The following is a 7,192-nucleotide window of genomic DNA, read 5'->3' as shown; positions in this document are numbered from 1 at the left end:
GAGATTTTGTGGTAGCTTTTAGTTTTATTTATTTCTCTTTAAAACTTCATTTCAAATGATCATTTATTTCCTTATGTTAAGTCTCTTCCAGTATTTTTTCTTTTGTATTATAACTCAGTAAACTTCGAATTTTAAGAAGCTTTTGTCAATCTTTTGACCCTCTTTTTATGTAAGGCATTCATGAGAAATAAATGTTTTCCCATTGTGTTGAACCCAAACCTTAACCATATTTTAGAAGCAGTTCCATAATTGTTCATTTTAAATCTCCAATTTAGACCAATTTAATTTCAATCATAATGTTTTCTATTTTAAAACCTTAAAGAATGATCAGCCTGTTTTACATGAATAAAGTTAACCGTGTCACTAAATATCAAAATGATTTACTTTATTCCAATCATAGTTTTAAATCCCAAAATTTCAACCATTTTTACCTTTAATCCATTTATTCTTTTGAAAACCTATTTATAAAATATTTAATTGGATAATGAATTACCCTTTTTATATTGTTTATCAATTATCAATGCATTTTCAGTTTTAGGGAGAGATTCGATACAGCTAAGTTTATTGAATGATTTAAATATTAACTTAGACCTTCCTGGATGTCTTAAACAACTTATTTTAAATCATATGAATAGAGATGCAACAATCAAATGATCACCTTCCCTATTTTAAGAAACACCGTTTTATGTAAATTATTTGATAGGTAATATTAAGTTTAGTGTATTCAATTTATAAATTTTAGTTATTCCATATCCAAATAGTTAACTCATAATTAATGCTGCTAATACACCATAAAATATTTAATGAATTTTGATTTAACTTCAATAATCTCTTTTTCCGAAAAGTAAAGAGAGCTCCAAACTAAAAATTTGCTTATTAGATCAATTCCATTCATTTCCCCCTGTTTCTATAACAGAACAAACATTCTGTCATAGAATACAATAAAAATCCCATACAACTCATTGAGATGAAATCTGCTATCATCACTAACTTTAGCATCATATAACACAGTTGGATGTAATTCAAACATGGTGTCCCAGATGCTGTTACAATCTGCACACCTCAATTAAAGAATTTAATGTTTGATTAAATTTATGAAATCAACATAGAACTTGGTGCCATTAGCTCAGTAAGCTCTATAGACACCCATCAATCCACTTTAGCACCTTAATTTTAAATTCCATTTAAATTTAAATTTAGTCTTTACTGAATGGTAGCCACCATAAAATAGGCCAAATAAAATTTAGATCATCTTGTTTAGTAGATGAAGCGTAACACACAATGCAATTCAGCTATGGTTAAGAAAAACTTATGTAATTGTAATAGTCCCCTTCCCATTCCTGTTTTAGGCAGGAAGGGAAAAACACATTAGCATTTTGTGAGACAAACAGAGTGAATCATGGAGGAAGTTAATGCATTTCCAAGAAATGCAGAGTCGTAACCGTTGGTTCACACGAACCCTCAAACTGCATTGTAAAACCTCAGACACCAGGAGATGGGTGTCCTCAACACTTAGCATTTCACTGCATGGGTTCAGGACGTGAAGGCAACAGGGCGCATCAGTGCTATAACTAAAATAAGGAGAGAACAATGGCATCACACACTACAAAAATTTAAAAAGAACGTATTCACCACTACCAAGTTTTGTTGGCATCCATTTCATCTCCAACCTGCAGACTGAAGGGAACCCCAGGAGTGGGCTTTGGCGCTCAGGTCACATGATCAGAGGTGAGAATCCAGGATCAAACATGAGAACACACAACAGGACCACTGCTGAGCGACTTGCCATGCCCCAATTCTTTATCTGCTGAATCAGAAGGTGTCCAGAGTAGCAGTCATTCCTGCAGTGCAGAAACATCTGGATACAGTCCCTCTTTGATGAACTTTGGTCAGCCTTTCGTAGTCGACAGAGCAGGACGTAGAAACACAGATCAGTCATCCTCTGAAACCCCGTCTGGGTTTGGACAACAAGCTTTGATCTTTGTGGTCCCGACTCCCTGCTGATTCCCAGCCGTAGAAGACTCGCAGAAAACGCCTGAGTCCCTTTTGTTTTCAGCCAGGTGTGAAAAGCAACAGTCAAAGCAGACATCTGTTGCCAGGTCCTGTGAGCAGCACTTTGCCCTCACGTGACAACACAGTTCATCTTCACTGACCTTAGTAATCGTTCAACAGTTTTTGGCTTTCATAGAGCAGTCCAGCAGAAGATGGGCACAGTTCAGCATCAGCAGCAACAACAGCGGCCTGATGCGGTAATCAAGAAGATCCTTTCTAATCACACCGTCCCATGATCTGAGCTTGAAAGACCCTGCCCCCAAGATCGCCATCAAGTCAGAAGGAAGGAGAACTGCCAGAGAAAAAATAATACAAAGTAATAAAAAATCAAAACTTATGTATCCCACATTTTGTTACTTTCACTATTATAAATAAAATTTAATTTTATCTTGTGATGCATCCTTCCGTGTGGCTCTAGATTTGTTGTTACAGCACAAACGGCCAACTGCCCCAAATCCTGAACTGCAAAAAAATAACAGAAATGTATTAAAACATTCCACCATTAGATGTGCCAGAATTAAGAAAATAATGACACTTACTGTTCAAAATCTAGACGTCAATACCTCGATGACATTCACTCTGTTTGTGCCAAATATCAACTACAAATTTTAAAATCACAACCTCACAAACTCATTAAAGAACTAGAACAAAATCTAGAATGTCCCAGTACTGACACTAATAAAAGTCGTGATTTAATTGCACTTTGTCAAATAATTATGAATTTCATATTGTCCTAGTAAATACCAAACATCCTTATCATTGTCCCACGCTTCAAGACAAAATCCTATTTTTAAATTTCAGAAGTTATTCATATTTTATTTGAATTTCATAGCAGTTTTAACCAAAATTTTCCTCAAAATTCACAATTTACACCCAACTGTATCTAATCAACATCAGCAGTGATGCAGAAATCCATCAACAATTTTAAATGAAATAAACATGGCATAGATGTTGTTTATAGCTGTTCCATTTTAGATGATATCTAATTTAGTAGATCACATACACCATATTTTAGTCAAGCAGGAAGGCAATATCACTCTACATTAAAGAAATCCATAATTCACTATTGTTGAATAAAAAACTCAAAATTTTTGATTAACTAATTTACAATTAACCGTATCCAAAATTTTACCAGGAATTAGGGTCTATTTCTCCTTCTCCCCCTGTTGATATAATAAAATTATCATTTTGAAAACAATTTGGAATCTGTTACTGTTACATAATAATTTGCTGAAAAACTAAAATATTGTAAGCTGTTCCACCATTTCTCCAAATCATCCATCTAGTGTTCAAACTAGACTGAGATGATGTAAATTTCAAAGTTCTATCCGTAATCTCTTAACTTTATAATATCCCCCTGTGTTTTTCTTATTTCCAAAAAGAAAAACAATTTAGAGGTGGAAAACCAAAATAGGGGACTTTCCCCATTGTGCTAAAATTTCAACATGTCCAATCAGTTACCCATGTGACGTATAAACCAAGTCAATTTAGTTAGAAGTTAGGTTAGTTTGTTAGTCAAAGTTTATAAGACAGTTTCCTATCACTAATTCCATCTGCTTAAGCCAAGGCTGAATTCTTGTTTCGTATTAATTCCACTGCACAGGCAGATGATTCAGCTTTCTCCAGATTGTGATACCAAAATATGTAATCAGCACCTTTTAAAATTGTCCGCAAAGTAGTAGTAAAAGTATATTTATGAAACAAAACCCGCACTGTGTCTAAACAGTACAAAATCAGAAAAAATATCACACAGCTACTCCCGAAAGTGACGTCATATTCACATAGCGCTTCCTAAAACCCAGCAATGGCCATTTGCATACACATTCATTCTCATTCACACTCAAGCAGACTCTTCAACATCCCATTGTAAGAAAGATGCAGGATGTTACCCCAGATCAAGCTGACCAAACAAATTGAGGTGTGATCCTCCCCCAACACGGCCGTGAGAGCAGGAACACGACCCCATTCTCAGTATTTGAAGGCATCTGTATATTAGTTGACCCATAATTTCAAGAAATATACTCCCAATTATCCTCGATGACATTGGGCAGACACATTAAGTAGTGTAATTCACTTACAGCAACTGAAAAGACGCCCATGTTCACCTGTAATTTTCCGTCACAGTCCAATATGTAAAATAATAAATTTGTGAACCATAAAGTTAGAACCTCCCAATTTGTACTGGTTCCATCTTCCAAACACATATTTACCCAAATTTCAAACCAAAATTCATCCTGTAGAAAGTTTTAAACACAATTATAAGACCACGCCTGAAAGGAAACAAAATTATCCAATAGTACCAATATTGTTCAGTTTTAAGTGAACCTATTTCAAAAACTCCATTTTATACACAACCTTATTTCATGATAGCCCACTGTTATTAAATGGCTACCCAGTAACTAGACCCCCTGTAGGAAAACCCCAAAAACTGTTCATGTGGTCTTGTAATATGAAAAAATGGACTGCACACGAAGATCATCCTACAAGAAACAAAGTCATTCATTAGTGTTCCAACATGTCCTACATTACATTAATTTAATTTTAAATAAAAACATGGATAGTTGATACTTTGGTCCCATTTTCTTTAGTAAAATGTTTCTGTATGAAAATGAACCCATCTATTGTTCCTGCCTTGGGAAAATGCAGGAAGGATTAGACAGCGATGAATTTATCCTTAGCCTTGGTAACACCTGCATGTTCTCTGTTGTGCAAACAGCAACATGTCATTACGGGCCATTTCAGACCACCTCTAAACTGTGCGTTAGAACGCACCAAAAAGTAGAAACGCCTTTATAAAAAGTTATTTAGCTTAAACAGCTAGTCAGATCACTGGGGTGGAATTTTCTTAACTATCACGCAGTGGTTTCTAAAGGTGCATCTTCAGATTTTTCTATTTTGCAAAGAATTTATTTTGTGGCTTTGGTTTCTTATGTTGAGCTGTTATTAAATGCACTTTATTCTTAATAAAATTCTTAATTATTTTCAAATTGAATGGTTACTTTTTTCTGTTTCACTTTTACACACATGACATTATCAGACCTGGGTAGATGAGATAACAAGAAACAGGTAGTAAAATGTGTAATTTCTAAACATCAACAAAGTTTAAGTAAGTACTTATATCCACATATTGGTAAATAATTTGAAGAAGCATAGTAAATGATTATTAAAATAGTTACATTTTGTAAGAGGTTATCACATTAAACACTTTTTTACATCTTAAAAAAATAGCAAATATTTTTACCGGAGTATAATTTAGATAAGATATTTTTCTGTAACCTGTATTTTGTTTGCCACTAACATGTGGCAGTAAAATTGACCTCATGTGCTGATTTCCAAAAAATGTGGATGTGAAGTCATAGGACAAGTTCCACATAAATTTGTACTTGGTCCCTTTAATTTAAATGAATAAACTGGCAGTTCATTCAACTTTTTTAGTGTTGTAAATCATCACATGGTATAAGACTGAATTTTCACATTATCAGTTTACACATTTCAACATGTCACATCACATGGTATAAGACTGAATTTTCACATTATCAGTTTACACATTTCAACATGTCAAGTGCAAAAATAGTGATATAAATGCATTTAAATATTTTTAAGGAATAGTCCAACTGGGGAAAACCTAACGTTAGGGGTTTAACGTTAGGGGTTTAACGTTAGGGGTTTAACGTTAGGGGTTTAACGTTAGGGGTTTAACGTTAGGGGTTTAACGTTAGGGGTTTAACGTTAGGGGTTTAACGTTAGGGGTTTAACGTTAGGGGTTTAACGTTAGGGGTTTAACGTTAGGGGTTTAACGTTAGGGGTTTAACGTTAGGGGTTTAACGTTAGGGGTTTAACGTTAGGGGTTTAACGTTAGGGGTTTAACGTTAGGGGTTTAACGTTAGGGGTTTAACGTTAGGGGTTTAACGTTAGGGGTTTAACGTTAGGGGTTTAACGTTAGGGGTTTAACGTTAGGGGTTTAACGTTAGGGGTTTAACGTTAGGGGTTTAACGTTAGGGGTTTAACGTTAGGGGTTTAACGTTAGGGGTTTAACGTTAGGGGTTTAAACGTTAGGGGTTTAACGTTAGGGGTTTAACGTTAGGGGTTTAACGTTAGGGGTTTAACGTTAGGGGTTTAACGTTAGGGGTTTAACGTTAGGGGTTTAACGTTAGGGGTTTAACGTTAGGGGTTTAACGTTAGGGGTTTAACGTTAGGGGTTTAACGTTAGGGGTTTAACGTTAGGGGTTTAACGTTAGGGGTTTAACGTTAGGGGTTTAACGTTAGGGGTTTAACGTTAGGGGTTTAACGTTAGGGGTTTAACGTTAGGGGTTTAACGTTAGGGGTTTAACGTTAGGGGTTTAACGTTAGGGGTTTAACGTTAGGGGTTTTAACGTTAGGGGTTTAACGTTAGGGGTTTAACGTTAGGGGTTTAACGTTAGGGGTTTAACGTTAGGGGTTTAACGTTAGGGGTTTAACGTTAGGGGTTTAACGTTAGGGGTTTAACGTTAGGGGTTTAACGTTAGGGGTTTAACGTTAGGGGTTTAACGTTAGGGGTTTAACGTTAGGGGTTTAACGTTAGGGGTTTAACGTTAGGGGTTTAACGTTAGGGGTTTAACGTTAGGGGTTTAACGTTAGGGGTTTAACGTTAGGGGTTTAACGTTAGGGGTTTAACGTTAGGGGTTTAACGTTAGGGGTTTAACGTTAGGGGTTTAACGTTAGGGGTTTAACGTTAGGGGTTTAACGTTAGGGGTTTAACGTTAGGGGTTTAACGTTAGGGGTTTAACGTTAGGGGTTTAACGTTAGGGGTTTAACGTTAGGGGTTTAACGTTAGGGGTTTAACGTTAGGGGTTTAACGTTAGGGGTTTAACGTTAGGGGTTTAACGTTAGGGGTTTAACGTTAGGGGTTTAACGTTAGGGGTTTAACGTTAGGGGTTTAACGTTAGGGGTTTAACGTTAGGGGTTTAACGTTAGGGGTTTAACGTTAGGGGTTTAACGTTAGGGGTTTAACGTTAGGGGTTTAACGTTAGGGGTTTAACGTTAGGGGTTTAACGTTAGGGGTTTAACGTTAGGGGTTTAACGGTTAGGGGGTTTAACGTTAGGGGTTTAACGTTAGGGGTTTAACGTTAGGGGTTTAACGTTAGGGGTTTAACGTTAGGGG

Source organism: Poecilia mexicana, unplaced genomic scaffold, assembly GCF_051168715.1.
Source record: "Poecilia mexicana isolate PSO_F unplaced genomic scaffold, ASM5116871v1 scaffold_3, whole genome shotgun sequence".
Lineage (NCBI taxonomy): Eukaryota > Metazoa > Chordata > Actinopteri > Cyprinodontiformes > Poeciliidae > Poecilia > Poecilia mexicana.
The sequence above is the reverse complement of the archived record's forward strand: the minus strand, read 5'-3'. Positions refer to the sequence as shown.